Here is a 21414-nt window from a genome sequence, read left to right as displayed (position 1 = left end):
AATCCTGCTGTAGTAAACACTGCAAACTTTGAACGTAAACCTGCTTTTCCAAGTCAAATGTGGCATTGGACCTTGTTAGCAGGTCAATTAATAACATCCTAATCGATTCTAATGAACGTAAAGTAGGCCTCTCAGTTGCTGCTATGTTAGTCTTGGGTGACCCAATAAATACACGACACATCTTCCTCCTAGCCTCCTCCGTAACATCAGCAGGTAGTTTGAAAACTGCCAGTTCAGGAGAACTGATAAAATCAAAACCTGGTGTCGAATTAACGAGCGTATTGCAACGTACGTTCACCTCCACTTACCTCTTATTCAGTGACCAGCGCTACGAGCAGACACATAGAGGTGTGATGAGAAGGCCGTTGTAATTTATTACTGCTCATTTGTTTCTGGAAGACTTTACACCATTGGAAAAACAACGACAAAAGAGGACTGTAGTTTCACATACGTTAATCTTCATCCAGAGGCACATCATCGACAATTCTGTTTGTTGTGTACGCGGTCGGAAACAGTCCTTTTCGACAGTAGCCGATTCAGATACTGGAATATGTACAGTTCGCCACAGTCACATAAAACACCTCACGACAAAAACCATAGTAATAACAAACAGTATTTGTATGTAACCCAGTTTCTGCAGCAGTGACCCCTAAGGTATTTTCTTTAACATACTAGTGACTAAAATAATACTCTGCTCTATCGTCAATTTACATCTATCGAACCATTTGTTTTCCGTGATCGTATATCATTTGTGACATTTCGTAGAATATCATTCAAGGGGGAAATCAACGTTGGCCTTTCTTTTATCAAGTTTCACACACGTCTCCCCATGACAGTCCACTTGATTCCCAAAATCGTGACTCGACAAAAAATGATATTCCCAAGAGAAGTTTGCTGTCCACAGTATCTCGGAATTAACTTCGCCGTTGAAGTATAGTACAAGTAGAGACTGCACCGACTTTATTTCACACATCTGTTGGCACTGCTGACTGGGTTCACTATTACAAAGGGTTCTGTTACCAAAGCTGTAAACAAAAGCAATATCTAACCGATATCTGCTGCCATGACAGTATGTATCGCTTGCAAAGTGATCTTGGAAATTGGGGACGACACTTTCGTCTTTTGGCCGCATGGCCAAGAATTTGAACGACCTTTTGCAATACGGGTAGTGGTTTGTGAGCGAAATAGAATTGAGTAGGCAGTATTTGTGATGTGCTCTGTAAAGCCACCAACTGGTAGATTATAACCTAGGAATTACGAGAACATGTATAATTGAAAATACAAATGTGGGAGCAGAAGTCCTATCGCAAGTATGGTAAAGAAGTTTAATTTGTGTGACTTTAATCTTTCCAGTGCGTTTGTGTAAATGAGTTGGCTGATGATTCGTAGCTTTTGAGTAATTCCAAAATGTACGTACACAGATATGTTGTAAAGGCTAGTTAGATATTTCCCTTTTGTAATGTTTCTAAGACCTGTTAACACAAGTGAATGTAATTTGATGATTGCCGTTATATTTTTTTAGTGAGGTTATATAGTACTTGCTGTATAAATCTCATTGTTTGTGACTCAGATAGTAAAAAGGATGTAATTTTGCCGAGTAATGTAATTTCAATTTTCAGATGTTTTTTCCTCGTCTCGAACAGACTTCCCGCAAAAACGTCCCAAACTTTACAAAGTGTCGAACAAACTTCCCACAGACATGTCACAAACTTTATGATATGTTGAACACACTTTCCACAAACATGTCACAAACTTTATGACTTAATGTTTTTTTCACTGTCATAACTACACCACTAAGTAGACTATTCCTGCCAGTATTGACTAACCGTTTGGGCTATGTGCATTCATACATCATTACCTAACGTGTTCCCCAGGGGAAAATAAGTATTAATGACTTGCTGTTACCACTTGAACTTGGAGGTACTAACCAACCTAAAATAATACTTCTCCTAATAGCTATGATTATTAATCTGCCCTCTTAACTGACCTTAAAGTCTGAGAAACGAAGAAATGAAGTGGATAAGTGAACTACACCACTACTCAGTTACATCTGGCGTAATTGCAAGTAACTGTCGGCAGTAGTACTCCAGATTCCATGCATCGTCAGTGGATTTTGTGGAAATATCCATGTGGTCAATGTCACTGACATGGAATAGGCAGTACTCGTAGATTAGTTAATTGGAAGAATTGCTTTTACAGGTGAAGTTCATTTTTCAATGTGTGGAGATGGTCCACTCGCAAGTACAAAATAAGTCATTGATAAATTGTATATGCCCACTTTCAACACTGATAAACGTTCCTTGTTTAGCAATAAATAAATACATCTCTGACATATTGTTTAAATCTCTCCACTTATATCGGACAGTAGTGGGTATTGTTTATAAAAATCAAGTATAGTAAGTTAATTGTGTTACTGTGTCCTGTCATAAACCGCAGAAACTTCCCGCCGCCTTAAATTAGAACATTTGGATCATCTAGGAGTTTCCCCATGTCCTGTCATTTCCATTTAGTACAAGTAGACCTCCCTGGACTTTTGGGATTTCGCACCAATTTAATTAGCACAAGTGGGCTAGTTCTGCCGTATTGCTTTGATTGAATTTGCTGTCAATTTCACTTAGAGCAGAGTAGTATGAAGACTATTCGACCATCTGGATTAAGGGTTGGTGGGGGGGGGGGGTGAAGTGTATGTGGTTTGAGAGTGACATGGGGGGGTTGGGGGGGGGGAGGGGGGATGAGCTGAGGGAAAATTCTTTGACTGTCCCAGAACACCTCTGTTAGAGGGGGAGGGTGTAGACCTGACTTCGATCTTTTTTGGGGCAGATGGGGAAACCCTTTGTGTTTCTGGAAATCTACATAGATTCCCTAGTCATATTTGTGAACCATATCTCATACAAAAGGAAAGAGATTGTGGCATATCACTACTACCATGCATGCCACTTAAGGTACATTACATTTATGTATCCTCTAAACCATACATTTAGCATCACTTAAAGCTTTAAAAATACCACAAGCTAAACTGTTCCTGGAGTTATTTTCCCCACATAATTGTTACAATGGTTTGTTGAATCACAGATACAGATTAATAATTATCACACGTACGTGAACCGTAATTTTAAACTTGCAACTGGCACTGTGGAGAATCATGAAATAGGTGGTATGGAAGAAAGAGAAGTTAAGAGTTTACGTTCCCGTCAGCGATGAAGTGAAAAGAGACAGAGCACAAACTATACTCCGTACGTCGAGAGTAGAGTTCTGACAGCTGGCATCGCAGTTACCAGTATTCGACTCGGACGGCCGGCGAGCCAGCAGCGGGGGAGCGAGGTGGCAGACCATCCCGTCCCACCCTTCGGGCTGCGGAAACACTGGGCTCCTTCAGAAACTAACAATGCCGCCTAATTCACTGCAGCATTGTGTAGGGGCAGCATTCTGCTGACCGATGTGTTCCTTGATAGAATATTTTCTTACATGCGCTTCCAGCGTTCGTCACCTTACACAAGCAAACATATAAGTATTTACTTTAATGATGTTGAGCCATTTCACTGCTACAATTTTTATTTCATTGTTATACTGTACAGATTTCGCTGTATTTCAGACCACTTGATGTCTTGGACATACAAATAAGTTACTGTAATTGAAAATGGCCTATAACCGAAGTCTGGATCGTATAACAATAAAATAAAAATTACTACCGTCAAATTGCGGTAACATCATCAAAAAAATTTACCAGGACTATGGTTCCAGCCAAAATAAAATTTACACACAATGAGATTTTCAACATTAACAAGATAAAGCAAATTGCACCAATGTTACGTGTAAAATATCGAATAAAGACGTTACGTCTATTTTTCGTGCAGGAGAATGGAAACCCCAATATAATCATCTGATTTGTCATCTCTCGTCACGACCATATAGTCTGTGGCTCCTGCTGTCCTCATTGCCTGATACAGAAATTACAGTATTATGACCGGATTCTTCTCTTACACCTTCTTCTATGTTTGACCTTGCGATTTCTTTCCACACGTGGTTCACGACGTTCTTCCAGTTTTCTGGCGTTATTCGTGTGATAGCATCATTTACCAGCCTTTCTGTGTCTCGCAACGTGAAGGTGTTGTTTCGCTCCGCAACATCTGCTTTATTTGAGCCCAGATGAGTTCAATTGCGTTGTAATGACAGTGGTACGGTGGAAGATGATGAATAACTTTGTGGCAGTGTTTCTCGGCTAATGAATCAATCACATAATGCGTCTTTTGAAGCTTGTATCGTTTCACTAATTCCAGAAGTTCGCCTTTCCGCATATTCTGTATTCTGTTCAAAGCCTATTTTATTATCTTTCAACCAGCTGACTATTTCCTCTCTCCTTGCAGAATCCAATGGTGTCTTATTTAATTGTACAGAACTCTACGGCGCATTGTCCATTAGAAAAACACTACCAGAACTGACGTTTGGTAGTAAACGAGTAATGAACTAATCTTCGAATGTACCTGCATTCATATCCTTGTGACAGTTTTTCTAATTCAAAACTACTGTCTTATCACTGTACCACCTTGCCTGGTCCTATGTCATGGAGTAAATCATACTGTGTACGACTGGTCAGTTTTCTACATCATCCACTGTCAACACGATGGCATCTCGTTGTTGAAAATCTATTCAGTACACACTTTGATGCTTTTAATATTTCGTGCTGATTTATCGTTCGTAAACGAATCTTTGTGTTAAAGGTTAGTTGTTTTTATAGCATTTCACAACTGTGATAGATACGCATTATGTTTAGAGAAAGACTTGGTTACAACAATGTGTGGAGACAGAATAATGATACTGTGGGGAAGTATATACAGCATTCTGTATCAAAACAGAATGATTAACTTATCAAGATTTGATCTTGAGTAATTGTCTGTTGTTAATCGTGAAGTGAAAAAAAGAGATGTCCGAAGTATTGTCGGTGAATAGTTATGATGCCTCTGGATCTGTTTGGATAGTACAATGAGTAATCGAAGCGCGTGCTGTCAAGTAGGATTAATCAGTCAGATTACAACATTCAAGAAGCAATTTGTTATACCACAGGCGTCATTGTAAAGCGGTCGACTGAACCACAGAATCAACTCCCCTGGTTATTTTGTTACAGTTATGTATTTTTATAAAGCATCCTAGGCTACATAACGAACTGCCATCTAGGTTGTGCTTCCATTGCTAAGAGCTACATTTGAAAAGAACTGCCCGCATCTGCGATTTACAATTTGTCATGAAAGACGTTGGTTGGGGATGTACAAGTGGAGAAAATGGAGGCTGCAGCACTCCATATCAGATGCGCTCTATCGAAAACGACGTGTTCGGTCACATTCGTAGTGGCAGCATACAATAAATAATGAAACTATGGTTTCAGCGATGGAGTGTCTCAGATCACTGGAGATCCGAGATATTCATCTACTGAGTTTGTCTTTATCACCACCATCATTATTCTTATTATCGCAATCTTCACCAACATAAGTTTTTGAAGGTAACAATTTTGTTTGCTGTCCCACACCAGTTATCAGCTCTTGAAAGTTTTTGAAACTCAATACCATTTACGAAATTGTTCTGACCAATTGTATGAGTTTCTAAATGATTAGCAACCAGTTACAGCAAAATTAAGTCGCTTTCCCCCCTGGAGGAGGCTGTTGAACTTAACCCACTGTATGAATTGACCGCTACCTGTGAAGATGGAATGAAGATAAAGGAAGTAGAGAATAAACCTTGAATTTACTTTCGCCTCCTCAGGAGTCAACCAACTCAATTTTCCGGAAAAGCTTCGCTCCACGAAGAACACTACCCATAAAAAATGCCGATGCTGATCACGATAGCTTACCACAGGCTTATAGTGGAAGGGCTTCACTGAGTTAAAGACGTGGACTTCCGTAATTTTGAAAAGAATGTCCCTAACGCGATCAACCAATTGCTCTACGCTGTGCAAATTAAATTGGAAGTCCGCCTTCGTGTTCGCAAAACTGCAAGTCCTTTACCGCACGTTAATGGAAAATGATTTGATAAATTACCATATCGTATCACTACAATGGTGGGGTAGCCGCACGTCAGAAATTTGGCGTTTCCTTTCATGTAATTACTGTAAATGAAAAGCTGATGATTACACAGCATTAATATCCAAGGATTTGGTCTGGCTTTGAAATAAATAGACTATATAAACGTTAAACTTATTCACTACACTCATAGTTAAAGAGAGACCAATCTGTTGATGCTTACACGTTGATAGCTGAAACAACAAAGACAGTGCGAAATAGCAATGCTTCTCCTCGCTGCTCGGACAAGGAAGTGAAGGCCGACTACAATATTAACATACATACATGAGAAATTATAACATACAAATTTCTAAATTATATCAGGGAGATTTACAAGACATTTGCAATTCATTAAATAGTTTTAAGGTGAGAGTCTTTTCATTATATCACACTGCCATGGGATTAAAATATTTCATATACATTAGTAAGATTTCTTTGCTTTAGCAATTAACTACTTACGTTTGGGAGAATTATTAGTTTTATCATTAGCACAGGGAGAAATCAAACGCTTTGCATTAGCATAAGGGCGCTGATGATGTCGAGTGGTCGTAAGACGCTTGCTGGTGTATGTCATCTACTTGTTACTCTAGTTTGCAGCAACAAGCAAAGTATAACACTAGTTTCTTAAAAAAAAAAAAAAAAGAGAGAGAGAGAGAGAGAGAGAGAAGCTGTACCAGCGTGGCACTGACAAGAATTAAATACGTGCACACGTACATAAATGTACATCAAACATTAAATAGATTTTCGTAACGATACTAACTGAACTTCCCTTTTCTACTCTAGATATTATGAGTTATGTTCATTTTTATTTGACTTGAATTAAATACAGACATGGACTGTACCTGGGGTATAAGTAGAGTTTTGAAACGCAATGAAGTCTCTTAGTACGTTACTCTGAAGTGACCCACGATCGTCTTCTGAGCCACGTATCTATCGGTTCACACGAGTATGTGGAGTTTCTAATCATTTTATAGTGTTCACTTTATTTTGGTCAGTTCGCAGTCGAGCATGTATTTGAATGCTCAATAGCTCGACTCCCACGACGTAGTTCCCCTTCTACCCCTTTAACTGTTGGAAGCGCGGATCTCGTTTTAGAAGTGCTCACTCTACGCGACGACGTATTCACGTGTTCTAATTTATCCTCGAAGGTTGTGTTGGAGACGCGTTTTTAAGGGTCCTGTGCCTTAAAATAGATCGGCTTTTCTTTGGTGTCAAACTCCCAGGAATAAGCAATCGTAGCTCTCCAGAAGGTAAATGCACATTCTTTTACAGGTTGTGTTGGAGACGCGTTTTTAAGGGTCCTGTGCCTTAAAATAGATCGGCTTTTCTTTGGTGTCAAACTCCCAGGAATAAGCAATCGTAGCTCTCCAGAAGGTAAATACACATTCTTTTACAGAGCAGAATTGCTGTCTCTCTTCGTCCCAGTGTTTTCATCATTCGGCCAGGAATCTTGATCACATGCAAAGCACCTTTTCTTCACTCCAACACATTCATGAGTCATTGTCTAAACAACCTGACCCGACGTTTTTCGTTTCGTGTTCATTCACGTAAAAGTTCAGTTACGTGTGTGTCATATATTTTCTTTCACACGGGCTTACATGTTCGTATAACCTACTTCCAAGTTATCGACGTTTACTCTTCTTTGTCGACTAGGTGTTTTTTTCATGGATTGTTAGAATGCAAGTTTATCAGCTTTCCAATATATTAATAGATAGATTAGAGAATTATCTCTACTACAAGACCATTACTCAATGTATATGACTGCAAATTAACCAAACTTTTAGTTAAAGACCATCAAATTCCTCCATGAAAACGGACAGAGACAAACTCTCGAGCGACAAATCTCACGTCAGAAGAACACTACTCCGTTTGTTACTTAGCATTTCTCTTGTTAGTGTACTACTTGATTCTACTTAGTGGACAAGGTACGGGATTCAGTATTTGCATGTCGTTGAGTAATTCAGTAGCTTCAGAATATACAGTTTACTGTACCTCAATATAATTTCCCTCTACAAATGTTAATCTTACAGTGACATATTGCCATTCTACGAAATTCTAACATTTAATCAGTTTCATAAGTTTTGTGATATCCTCCCTCCGCACGAGAAGAGTGTGATAGTATTATGTTGCCTTAGGCTTTGGACGTTCAGTAACGCTTTGATCTGAGGTGTATTTCTGCACTCAGAAAAATAAATCCTACACCTGTACAAGGGAGTATAATTATCGAGATAAAAGGAAGTCATAATCAAAATAAGCTAGTACTATTATATTCCCTGCTTGTTCGACTGTAAACGAATACATAGGAAAATAAATATTGTTACTGAGTCTCCTATATACATTTCGTGAATCTTGTTATCAGTGTTCACTCTTCAGGCGATGCTGAATCTTTGCAGTTTGAGTTATAAGTATGCTTTATACCTAGTCGACAAGTTAGTAGTCTCACGAAACGTCTATTCAAGATTCACGTTTCTGTAACAATTTCTTTTAATCTTTTTCGAATATTCGTTTACGTTGTATGTCAGTTTCGTAAAGCAAGCTTCCAAAAACAATTTTTTGTATAGTCATTGTATGCTTCCTTACTTGGTCTTACACATAGTGTGTGTTCATGGATACGCTATGACTACATCCTTTACGTTGACGCTCCAGTTAACCTTTCATTTATTTCATATCTTGCCATCGTTTGTGTAACCCATGGGACGGTATATGTGTCTTCATACAGTACATTGTTAGGAACCTAATTTCATATGAAGTGTGTATTAAGATGGCACAGATTTTTTCTCGCTTGTCGGACAGGTGTACGTTTATCAGTTGCTGTCGTTATTACTTACTTTGAGTTATTTGACTGATAACAGCAGCTTTTAATGTACTACTTAAGTTTATTTTCCATAGTCCAAGTTTCAGTGCTATGACTGACTGCTTGAGCGATGATTATATGTGCTTCACTCACAGGTATTAATCATGTACTTATATATGCTAGCCTGGTCAGACTCGCTACAATTTCCTCGTTATCTGTAGTCGAGCAAACTTTCTTCGGAGGAGAATTCGTCTGTTGCGTCCTTCCTTCTATTCCTACATCACGTCCTAAGGAAGTGCTTTTTTAACTCTCTGTTGCCGGTTACCTTTCACGAAAACAAAACCCTAACCTTGTCTCACTCGAATGTAAGTGCACAGATATCTCAGTACTCTTGACAAGGCTGCATTAGTATCGGCATTAATACAGAATTAGTGGCACAAAAATTTACTAGGGTCGAATGAAAAGTAGTGCCTCCACCTTCGTTAATTGGATTTGGATGGGAATATTTTGATAAATCAAACGCAGAAATAATCCTTAGAATGTGATCTTTAATTAAGAATATTCACTTTTCCACATAATCACCAGCCAATTGGATACATTTCTGCCAACGACGAACATTTTTCTGAAGACGTCACGGAAGAAGTCGACAATCTGTTTCCGCAACCACAGTCTCACAGTTCTCTCAACGTCTTCATCAGAAGCATAATGATGTTCCTGCAGATCCTAACCTTCATTCTCAAAACGCGAGAGGAGTTCCTGGAAAATTTCAAGTCATTGCGCTTTAATTTCAGGAGTCAGCATCCGGTGTACCCATCGTGCACAAATCTTCCAATAGCCAAGCAAAGCAATAATGTGACCGACACCTTCTTGTGAAATGCCGATTGTGCTTGCAGTTTCTCTCTGAGTGATACGACGATTGTCCTGAATCAATCTTTCAACATTTTGCTTGTGAAACTCGGTGGTTGCTGTCACAGGACGTCCAACTCTTTGTTTGTCACTCAGGTCAGATGTTCCAGCCTCAACATCCTTCAACTTACTCGCCCAACGACGCACAGCACTCACATCAACACAATCACCATAAACTGCTTGAATCTTCTTTGGGGTGACACCTTCTGCTATCAAGAATTCAATGACAGCACGTTGCGTAAATCACACTGACCGACCGTCTTCGTGTGGTTCCATAATTTACACTGTAACAACACAACCGTTCAGTGCTAAGGCTTTCCGCCAACTGGAGCTGTAGAGAAGAGGCTACGGAACAAGCCAGCACCTACCGCATGCCAATTCTGCCAGCTGTTCAAGAGTTACGAGGGTGGAGGCATTACTTTTCAGTCAATCCTCGTACGATATAATTTAACATAACTCATTACCAACGCGTATAAAATATTTTATACAACTCTGTTCAAAATGGGTCGTGTCATGCCTTGCAATGCTTTACCTGAAAGTTCACGACACTTCGTTTTCCCTTAGATGAAATATGGCTACGACCTGTGACATCATTTTAATATAATATACTGACCGTAAACATTGCCCCAGGGGAGATCAATGGTGCCCGGCCTCCCTCACTGCCATCTGTGCTTCCACGGACACCAGGTCCGACTTCCATTTTAATTTGCACAGCATAAGGCGATTGATCGATTGCGTTAGGCATATTCTTGATGAATCCTTCCATTGTAAGTCTGAGTGAAATCAAAGTGATCAGCATCGGCTCTCTTTGTGAACGATATTCTTCGTCGAGTGAAGTTTTTCTAGAAAATTAAATTCGTACACCCAGGAAGGGTGAAAGGAATTACAGGCTTTATTATTTACTTCCTCTACGTCTTCATAGGCAGTGGTCAACCCACACTGGCGACCGCAGCAGCACGATTGAGAAAAAACGGTAAGTATATGTTACGTAAAAACTATAATTGTTTCAATGTATTAATTATCAGTATTTCTTTTCATGATCGACGAATTGTTGAAAGTATTGTAACATCAACATGACAAACAAATAAACCTGGAGAATGGATGTGAATGAGCAGATCTGACGTTAAAATAATATGGTATTAAGCAGTCTGGAAAAGTTATTTAAATTAAATAGCTGCCGAAGTAGTACAGAAATATTTCAGGTAACAGAAAAGTTACTATTACGCTTCAGTGCTTAATGTATTAAATGTTAGGCTACTGTTCTTACTCTTTTAATTTTCAAATTCCGCCGTACATTATTCTTTCTGTGGTAGATATTTTCACATTATTGATTTACAATAAACAGTAGCGAAGACAATAGTACGTATTGTAGCTGTTCTAAGATGGACCACTTTTACTCATCTGGCGCGTAATCGCGCGTTCCATTATTGAAGTTAAAGTCAGCTATGTTGTGGTCATCTTGTAACTGCAGTATTAAAATTTTCCGCTGCAAATTAATGTTATTCAAAACAAAAGAGAATGCTACACTGCGAATTACTGATTTCTAAACATTATGGTGAAGATCAGAAATAAAGAAATAATGGACGAAACAAATCTTACTAACCTACCGGTACTTTCAGACGAAGAAAGCAGCGAAGTACAAAACAATGTAGTTGATAACACTCTTAATACTGCGGCGTGTGGAATGAGAACATCAGCTGAAAATAATACAGCTAAGCCACATGTTCAACCGACTACATGTTATGCACAGCTGGCAAATGCAACCTTCACTTGACATCGCGTTTCCGGCAACTCAAAATGCTAGTGAATTCGCTATGCGGAAAATAGTGCAAAAAATGATAGCCAACGTGAATAATATAAACACAAGGTTGGCTGGCTTCATTTGAAATCACTACTAAACTATCAACTGGAATGTGTAACAGCACAAATTTCTGATTTACCATTGACAGTGTCTAATGTGCAACAATAGCATCATGACATTTCAACTGATGTTGAGAAATTATTCAAACAAAATAGGGATTTGAAGGAACAACAAGACACGCTGACTAGTAAGAATTCGAACTTAATTAACGTAAGCCTGAGTGTGTCTAGTAATGAAGTACTGATTGCCCAAGAGGTATCAGAGAAACTATTCTCAGAATTTGATGAACTGGCTGCTGATCTTGTAGCACACGCCAGTAGACTATAAAAATGCTTCAGAACAAATAAATGGTCAACTAGTTAACGTACTCAAACAGGTAGAAAATACAGAACGTGACCACTCTTTATTATTCTTTGCGAATGTTGATCTACCAGCCGATATCTTACACTATATAAAAAAATCTGCACTTGATTTCTCTTAATTACCCTTTTCAAATGTTGGGCTTCTGTATGAACATAACGTAGAAAACAATAGAAATAACATCCCCGTCCTACCAGATCGCATTAACACAGAAAAATATGAAAACTGCTTTTCCGCCTTAAAAAGATTTATACAAAAAAGGCATCGAAATATCGTAACACTCATCAACAGTAGAAGTATTGAGTCCGTTGGACAGGGTGTATAGAAATTTCAGTTATGTTTTAGTAAATCGAAGGACTATTGTGAAACCAAGCACAATAGCAATATGCCATACAGAAATGTTTCGTTTCACAACCTCGCAGTGCTTGCTTTTTCAATAATTTGATGCCCTAGTGACGTCGTACATGAGAAGAACGGGCCTAGTAACACGCATGACAAAAAGCATAACAAAACAGCGTTCCATCACCTAATGTCATATAATCCGACGCAGCAATGAAATTTTCATGACTGATCGCATTCCACTAGATTTTGTTCAGACACGAAGAGTTAACTTCTCAGGTCCGAAACGATGTTCAAAGAGTTTTATTGCTAGTGTTCTTGTTGTCGTACAGAAATCAGGTCATGGCCCGTATGACTGCTAGAAAAGAAAAAAATAATAGCTACAATCATCCGAACAACTGAACCATGTTTTAAATAATGTATAAATAAAAACGATAGTTAAACTATAGGCCATGGTACATTCAGGTCAGCAGTAAACACTGTTATAAATGCGGACACATTACAGTAAGTTAAATGCACAGACAATACATTACTAGAATGGCAATATAGGGTTGTCGTCCGTCCCTATATATCGGGGCCGTCATCGATATGGACCTTCTTGTCTCAACATCCTGACACGACCCAATTTTGTCCCAATTTTGCAAAATGTTTTTCCGACCTTGGCTCAGGTACTGAAGTAACGCTGTCTGTTTGCGCGATATGTAAATGCAACCTCAGTTTGTTTTATTTATGTCAAGAAGTTCATGTTGACAAGGTCCACGGATGGCGTTGCGTGTCGTGTATCTTGTATCGATGATACAAACACCTTTTATATTACAGTGCCAGTTTAACTACAATGTGACTTGCGTGGAGTTTTAAGTATGTAAGAGGGAAAAAGACTTCCTGAAAATGGTGAAATAATATGAGAAACTACTTTTGCCGCAACAAGTTCCATGTAATTGTGTTCTAAATAAAAAGTAAATATATCAAGTAAAGGTTTTACTTCATTTCTAGACGCGTATCCAGGGTGTCCCGACGAGGTACCAGCTAGATATGGCAACTCTATGGCAATTCCGTGTAGAGTATCATTGGTGTTACTAAAGCCAGCACTTTAGAATCGCAATATGGCGGCGAGCGCAAAGGACGTCTAAACAGATGTTTCTTTATTCATAAAAGATTTGTACGAAATAGGGATAAACTGATAATAGCTTCTTACATTGAGAGCTTTGAAATAGTGGTCAATACACACGTCGTCTTTGGCTGTAATTTTTCGTACAGCACACGGAAGATACAAGGAAAGGAACGTGTCTCATGCAAAACTAGAAACAACTTACATATTTCGTACTTAAGCCTAAATAATTACATTACAGTTTCTCGTACCAGAAATACCGGCAGTGTTTAAATAGTTGCGATTATTTTACGGGCTTATTTAAAATAGTATTAACAGACACAGCCCAATGATTTGTTTTTAGCCACATTTCGCCAACTTGGCTTTTCTTCGAAAGTATACTCGATATGAAAGTACTCTTGTAAGTCGAACGTGCTTTTTGTTGTTGATAACAAGTGTTTATTCATTTGAATGTTCTTACGAAAAATGCAATCTGCTATAAACGTCGTATATGCATATTGATTTCTTCTCTTAACATTAGTGTTCAATGTATATGATAAACTCAACCAGTGTCCGCAGCTCGCGGTCGTGCGGTAGCGTTCTCGCTTCCCACGCCCGGGTTCCCGGGTTCGATTCCTGGCGGGGTCAGGGATTTTCTCTGCCTCGTGATGACTGGGTGTTGTGTGATGTCCTTAGGTTAGTGAGGTTTAAGTAGTTCTAAGTTCTAGGGGACTGATGACCACGGATGTTAAGTCCCATAGTGCTCAGAGCCAAACTCAACTACTACACATATATTTGCTAAACAGCAGAACTATTTTAGACTACCTCGCAAAGCTTGAAACGCCATTTCGTTAGGGAAAATCGCAGTGGTATCATACACAAACTTCCTGAAGCTGCCATCTTACATCACCGAACGTCAGGCGTCGGAAAAGAACGTGCCTTTGCCAGTCTGGTAATGTATGTCTGTGGCTAAATGTCACTAGCGGACTCTTTGGTCCACTTCCCCATGTTGCACATTTTAAACTTTACATATAGAAGAGGGAAAAAAAAAGAAAGCTGGATATGGGATCTTATATACGCTTGACAGTTGATAAAGAACACGAGACATTGTTGGGCAGGAGTATGCAAAGGTAATGATGGACGACATGAAATAGCATTCATACGTAATAGAGATGGAGTGTAGCCTTGTATGGAAGTGAAACATGGACGATAAATAGTTTAGACAAGAAGAGAATAGAAACTTTCGAAATGTGGTGCTACAGAAGAATGTTGAATATTAGATGGGTAGATCACATAAGTAATGAGGAGATATTGAATAGAATTGGGGAGAAGAGGCGTTTGTGACACTACATGACTTGAAGAAGGGATCAGTTGGTAGGACATGTTCTGAGGCATCAAGGGATCACCAATTTAGTACTGGAGGGCAGCGTGGAGGGTAAAAATCGTAGAGGGAGACCAAGAGATGAATACACTAAGCAGATTCAGAAGAATGTAGGTTGTAGTAGGTACTGGGAGATGAAGAGGCTTGCACAGGATAGAGTAGCATGGAGAGCTGCATGAAACCAGTCTCAGGACTGAAGACCACAACACAACAACGTAATAGAGATGGAGTGTCACATTTAAAACGAAAAATAGTACACATTTCACTACGTCGGAAAACAAACATAAATAACGTTCATGTTTGACACAGGTCAGACTCACAACATAACGCACATTCAGTGTATTCGCACTTCCGAATATGGATAACCAACAGCTGTAGAATGGAATAACTACATTGAAATTTTGTGCAGGATCGGGATTCTAACGCGGATTTTCCGCTTATCGCAATTGGAAATCTTACCATTTAGCATTCCAAGCACGACTCACGGCCACACCGAAACTACCATATGTCGTCAATCATGCGTCGACAACCTGTGCTCGTACACCCATCAAGTAAATTCCCATACAGGTGGGACACTTTACTTGAAAGTTACTTGCCAGGTGTCGGCGGATAAATATGATACATCGGTGTTTGTGTTATTCTGAATTACGATGCAAAGTTGTTTTGGACATGTATCCATTCCAAAGAAACTTTTCATGCATGCCTATCAAAAGGTACACTACATTGTAATTTACAGTAACACTGGCACTGCTATATCGTATCACAGTTTAAAGGTCAAAATCGGACAAGTAATATGCCTCCTCGGGCACTTATTTTGATTTTGCACCTGTTATTCATGCTGGCTACCAAACTGTTGAGGAGCTCCTTTGTCAAGGCGGCTTGTAGTTCTTGCACGGTTCAGGGAGGAATTGTTCGTTGAAACACTAATGCCAAGAGCATCCCACGCATGTTTTTTAGGGTTTCGGTCCGGGGAGTGTGCATGCCAATTCTCCTTACATTGTGTCCGACGTCTTTACACAATTGGAGGAGCATAGTCGTCCATAAAGTCGGACCTGCCACACAACTAAACGGACGCACATAATCTCCGTGCGGTACTGCCATGCTGAAACGGTCCCACACACGCAAAGATTTACAGCGGTGATCAGCCATTGTGCATGGTGACTGCTCACACCGTGACGTGTACGTCACACCGGTGACGTTCATGTGTATTATGTGGTGTACACCGTGTTCCCCTCTCTCTTTCCATACTAAACTAGTGGCCAGAGCCACTTGGTACAGTGAACCGCCAGCCGGTGTGGCCGTGCGGTTCTAGGCATTTCAGTCTGAAACTGCGTGACCGCTACGGTCGCAGATTCGAATCCTGCCTCGGGCATGGATGTGTGTGATGTCCTTAGGTTGGTTAGGTTTAAGTAGTTCTAAGTTCTAGGGGACTGATGACCACAGTGCTCAGAACCATATGAACCATACAGTGAACCAGGTTTCGTTAGAGAACATAACTCTGGACCACTGTTGTTGACCCGAACCAACATACTCCGTACAGCAACGAACACTTTGTCGATGATGCAGTGTTTAAAGTGGAATGCATTTCACAGGCTTCCGAGCATACAAACCTGTCTGGTTCACACTATGTAAATTGAAGGTGGAGATGGGAGAAAGGAAAGAAAAGAGACTATTGATGTCAGCTACATCGGGACTTTATGTGGAATCGGCGGCAACGAGCGAAAATGTGTGATTCGAATCGGGAATCTCTCACTTTCTGGGAAGTTGCGTTAATCACCTCGCCACCCAGGCACAGCGTTTACTGCAGTTGCGCAGACTGTCTATGCACTCCTGTCGACCGAACCACATTCACACCTAGTGCCCCCAGTCCTCTGTTCCTGTCCATGCTTTCCATGCTCACTAGTTGGATGTTCCAGCAGGAGTTCGGACGTGATCGTGCATGCGCACTGAAGGCGGTGGATACACTACCCATGGAGGCCAATCAATTATGTGACTGCGTGTTGTCTGTTCTGCAGCACATGTCCAAAAGACAGACACCACTCAGAATCCGCGCTGTGGTACATTATACGTAATTTGAACGTGCACGAGGAAGAAAGGAAAGAAAAGGGAAGAGACTATTGGTGCATCGATGGGTATTGAATCCACTATTTCTGTGCAGATGCCCATTTATGTACGATCTCCTGCGGAAATCTCAATTTAGTGAGCATGGAGGACACGGAGAGGGACTGTGATCAGGTGGCTCAAAGTGGGAATGTGGGTCGTCCGGAAGGTGTTCCGGGGTAGTTCGCACAGATGCGCGGAACACTATATCTGGTGCTGCAGTGGTTAACGCGTGTGCTCAGTAGGCAGGAGACCCCAGGGTCGAATCCCGGTCGGGCACACATCTTCACTCGTCACCGCTGATTGAGCACGAAGTCACAACGCAGCTGACATCAATAGTCCCTTCCCTTTCCTTTCCTTTCTCCATCATGAACTTACATAACTTATATCACGGATGCAGATTCTTCGTGGTATCCGAAACAACAGACACAACGCATTCACACAACTGCAGATTTAATCACCGCGGAATTGTTCTGGCAGACACACGTGTGCCGGTAGTGGTTTCGTATGTAACGATCTACCGAGGAGTTAGATGTACGAGGTCTGTTTAAAAAATTCCAGAACTTTGTCCACAAGATTTTACTGTTCCAACCGTTTACTTTTTGTGTATGGTCTCCTTCGAAATACTCTCCTCCACTATCACACAGCCGTAGTTGTGTCCGGCTCTTCGAAAAGCGCGCCAGGCGGAGTGCTGTCGCTTCGCGTCTAGTGTTTGCGGTGGCGCTTTCGGTTTGGAGTGCTTTTTGGATCGCTACCGCCCTCTGGCGGGAGGTGGAGCAAGGGTACGGTCGCGTGACGATCGAGGAGTACGTACTGGGCGGTGACCGACAAGGTGGTGGCGCAAGCGGGGCCCTGCTGTTGGGGGTCGTCAACTGCTCGCCACGTGCTTTGGCCGGCCTCTTGGCCGTCAGGGGCTAAGTCTGCCTTACCCGCATGTACGTGGCTTATGAAGCTTAGAAGCCGTGGTGGAGATCAGCGCGTGGGACCGTATGTCTTCTTATCGGCCGTTGAAACCACTGGCGCCGCGCGGGATTAGCCGAGCGGTCTTAGGCGCTGCAGTCATGGACTGTGCAGCTGGTTCCGGTGGAGGTTCGAGTCCTCCCTCGGGCATGGGTGTGAGTGTTTGTCTTTAGGATAATTTAGGTTAAGTAATGTGTAAGCTTAGGTACTGATGACCTTAGCAGTTAAGTCCCATAAGATTTCACACACACACACACACACACACACACACACCACTAGCAGCGGTTGGCTCTGACGAGCATAAAGAAGTGCAACGTGTTCCCGGCGCTGTGGTGGCGTGTGAGAAGTTGAGTACCGTTTTTATGTAACAGGGGTTTTTCAGATTCTAGTGAAGTGTATGAGTTTCTTCACCAGTGGTTTGTTGGGTCTTCCCACCACAGTTTTCGTTTGCCTGTCCACGGGAATGTGGTAATTGCTTCTTGGTCGGGCCGTTTCATTCACACCGCGATTGGGTGATTTAGGATCGGTGTCGCGTGTCTCTGTGGTTCGGAGTCTGTGCAGGCACCGCCCTTGCTACAACTTCTGGTTTTGGGTAACTCAGGAAGGTGGTGGCTTCTAATGGAAGTTTTGGGGCTGATTCGCTGTGGTCCTGTAGACCCCAATAACTGTTCCGCCTACTGTTATTTGCGCCCCTTAACACGAGTCACTCCCTCACCGAGCTAAGGAAATTTTTTTCTGGGAACTGCCTTTAATGTGAAGGTTTGTGTGCGGGATTATTCACATTTATCTTGTAACAACTGATTGGTGTAATATACGTTATTTAAGTGGCAAGAGACAACTATTTTAACTTTAGTACAAACTAGCTACTTAAAGGTTTTCTTTAAGGTATTGATCATTCATATATATATATATATATATATATATATATATATATAAGTTTAAAATCTTATTATTTCGAAGTTGTTAACGTCATACCTTGCAATATCCTTTACATAGAGAAAATTTGCCAGCTAAAAGAGTTTTTTTTTTAAATTGTTGTCTTTATATATGTCAAGTTTAATTATTGGGAAGTTGTTAACGTCGTACCTTGCAATCTCCTTTTCATAAAGGAAATTTGTCAGCTATTGGAAATTGTTTTTGAAATTATTTTTTCTAGATAGAGCCAAACATAAATTTATTATTGAGAAAGTTAAAATCAAAAGGTATCTTTAGCAGTGTGTGTTATTTCACCAGCACCTCCTGGCCCCTACTTCCACGATAACGTTTTGGAATAACATGTGTACTTGAGTTGTTGTTTGTGAACCGCCCAAATTGATGGTTCAGTTACTACACCGCTCCCAAAGTCGTTTCCACATCCCGATAGCAGTCTCGGTAAGCCTCCTGCTCGATCGCGTGAAGCACTGTCTGTGAATTTTCTTTTGTCTCGTCTATCGTTTCAAATCCTCGTCCTTTCAGTGGGATTTGAACCTTGGTCCCAACAACATAACCGTAGACCCACGTCCCATCACCAGTTATGATTCTCTCAAGGAACATCTCGTTCTCATTTGCGCTCTTCGAAAGCTCATCACAGATTGTGAGGCGTAGGTCCTTCTGGTCTTGACTCATGGGGCGTGGGACGAACTCGGTGGCAACTCGATGCATTTCAAGATGCTGTGTCATTCTTCTGCAATCTCTCGGACAGTCAGTCTTTGATTAGCACGCACAATTTTGTAGAAATTTCAGACATCAGCGTTGTCGATAGATGTCGAAGGACGTCCTGAACGAGAGTTATCTTTAACTTTTGTCTGGTCATTTTTAAACCTTGTGAACCATTCGCAACACCGGGTACGGCTTAAGCACTCATGGCCGTAAGCTAGCTGTAACTTTTGGTGTGTGTCGGTAAATGTTTCTTTGAGTTGCACGCAAAAATTTAATGCAGAAGACTAGCTCCTCTATCTCTGCCGTTCCGAAGTTCTCAAACTGCGTGACACAAGTCTACTAAATACAGCACTGAGTGGTAACTAAAAGACAACAATGATACTTCAGCAGTTACACAGTAAACAAAGGCGTGTGCAGGGACGTCAACCGCATTTCGCTCCAAGACATCACTGGCGCGAAATTACCGATGTTTCGGAATTTTTTGAACGGACTGCGTAATTTCTTTTTCGCCTTTAGAACTTCGTATTAACCCCTTTGCGCTGTGGTGGTCCGTGCACGAACACCAACATGCTTACGCATAGCGTTTCTACCTTCAGCCGACCGTTTTTAATCGCGAGTTGAAACTTTTATGCATCTTCCCACTTCGACCACAGAAGAGACGCATTAAACTTCGAGCCACCCAACTGTTCGAACGTAGGCACAAATGATGTCTCGTAGACGTAATGCCACCCCATTTGGAATGTCGCACTAATCGGTTCTTCAATAACCAGTCAAACACCATACTGCATGCACTGTTGACTGCATATCGAGAGTTCGTGTACAAGTTTTGCTGCAGTTATCACGTCCCGCACTCAACATTTCCTTTTACGATGTTCGATCGGGAGTCCCATACTAATTGTTGTGTGTTCCGTAGCAATTATCAGTTGTTCATTGGCAGCTATCAAACGTTCCTTAATGATTATCTAGCAGTAACATTTTAATTAAAAAGAGAATTTTTTCTGACTTAACAGACATTGTCAGCTCCTAAATAAACAGCGATACACAGGGTGCGTGGTCATAAATCGAACTCAGAGATCTGTGCGCTTTCGCTAGTCTTTGCGCGTGTTGTGATGGCTGTAAGGCCAGAACTAGCACACTATTCAGATAAATTGTTGTGGCTCGGCATATCGCAAGCAGAGTACTTGACCAATTTTGTACGGTTATTAGTTTCTTTTGACGAAAACTGTTACCATTTAATGTCGGTAGAATGTACCTCCTCATTTGATTTCTACTTTTATCTCGATACAGCTTACTGACGAAGATGAGAAACGACATGTACCATGAGGCATGCCTGGATTTCCCATATGGTAGTGCACAAATGTCTACATTGGCGACCTAATGGAGTTGCCCTTATCAGCCAGCCAGAGACATTCATAAACGCATACTTACAAATGCGGGAAACTGAAAGATTAGCTGCCGGCCGGTGTGGCCGAGCGGTCCTAGGCGCTTCAGTCGGGAACCGCGCGACCACTACGGTCGCAGGTTCGAATCCTACCTCGATCATGGATGTGTGATGTCCTTAGGTTAGTTAGGTTTAATTAGTTCTAGGTTCTAGGGGACTAATGACTCAGATGTTGAGTCCCACAATGCTCAGAGCCATTTGAACTATTTTTGAAAGATTAGCTACTTTCTGACTTACCTGTATTCAGTTGTCACACAGCACATAATAAATAATACCTCAGCACTATTAACTTGTAGAAAGATTAATTAATTTCCCGTTCATTTTTTAACGTGTAGATAAAGTTTTCCACAGACAGTTGTCTGTAATTCGAATCTCGTCTTCAGTGTGCTGTCCTCAGTCTGCAATACTTCCTACGGATCGAAAGAAATACCAGAAAATTAAATGAACAACGAAACGCTTACGTTGCTGAGATTCTTTATTTAAAAGGGCAAAGAATT

The 21414-nt window shown here is 40.9% G+C and overlaps 1 protein-coding gene across 1 annotated transcript in view; it reads right to left on the bottom strand.

Annotated features, from left to right (window-relative positions):
- The window catches only part of LOC126204207 (transmembrane protease serine 9-like), a 78737-nt gene that overhangs the window by 44712 nt on the left and 12611 nt on the right, over positions 1–21414 (bottom strand). The gene's annotated exons all lie outside the window — the stretch shown is intronic.

The sequence above is a fragment of the Schistocerca nitens genome, chromosome 9 (genome assembly GCF_023898315.1).
Source record: "Schistocerca nitens isolate TAMUIC-IGC-003100 chromosome 9, iqSchNite1.1, whole genome shotgun sequence".
Classification (NCBI taxonomy): Eukaryota; Metazoa; Arthropoda; class Insecta; order Orthoptera; family Acrididae; genus Schistocerca; species Schistocerca nitens.
This window is presented reverse-complemented; position numbering and strand designations above follow the sequence as displayed.